Genomic DNA, 1,021 nt, shown 5'->3' with positions numbered 1-1,021 from the left:
GACTCGGCTCCTTCTTGAGTGTCACCAATTGATAGATAATACCTGGAGCGTGCAACATATTCTAGACGCTGGATGGTAAAGGTCATGAATGGCTGATAGGCTTTCCAAATGAGGGAATTTGGATTGGGGAACTATTGTGCATCCAAATAGAAATTTAGAAACTCAAAGAAAGCAAACCACTTTTTCCTAAATTCCTAACTGAAAAATCGGGCAGGGAAAGTGAGCTAGGCATAACCGTTAACATAGAAGCCTTAAGAATGCTCCCCCTCTTCTTTCTAATATGATCCATCTCCTTCTTTATCTGTTTTGACTGCAGTGTAAACTCAGCCAGCTGGCATCCTGGTGGAATATAAACATTCTATAGTTATTAAACAACAACAAATCACATATTACATATGACATAAAGATAAACAGCCAACACTTTCTTTGTACTCTTAGGAGAAGAGCAATCCCCTTTCTCAATAAGAAGAATCCAGTACAAGTCTCTGGTATTTTATGGTTTGCAAAATTCTTCCCTGCTATCCCCACGAGAACACAGGAGGCATATTATTGCTCCTACCTTGCAGAGGAGAAATATTGTCGCAGGGAGGGGAAGTGACTTCTCCGAAGTTCCCCAGTTTCCCAAGCCCTCACCTACTCATCCACTGCTCTTCCCCCGGCTCTGCCCCATTCAGCCTGTTTCCTGCACTACCTCCTGGTTCAGGCTTTTGAAATGATGTGCTTCTGACTAGTTTACTTCCCCTGTCGTGCTAAATAAACTTGAAAGTCTCAACCCTGCGGTGCACCTGGGACCAAATTTCAAAGGAATTAATCCAACATCAAGTGCCTTGGCTCACTGCTGCTGTCAGTAAAGAAGACATTTTGTCGTTCGTGTGCTGGCTCTCATTCTTTTCCAGCTGGACATAAAGTCGACAGTTCACTTGTAGCATGATCACAAGCAAGAGCTGATTTACCCACAGCCCAATCGTGATATTATTTACCTAGAAAAGCAAGATCCGCAGATAACGCAAAAAAAAAAAAA

The sequence above is a fragment of the Crocuta crocuta genome, unplaced genomic scaffold (genome assembly GCF_008692635.1).
Source record: "Crocuta crocuta isolate KB4526 unplaced genomic scaffold, BGI_CrCroc_1.0 scaffold695, whole genome shotgun sequence".
NCBI lineage: Eukaryota > Metazoa > Chordata > Mammalia > Carnivora > Hyaenidae > Crocuta > Crocuta crocuta.
This window is presented reverse-complemented; position numbering follows the sequence as displayed.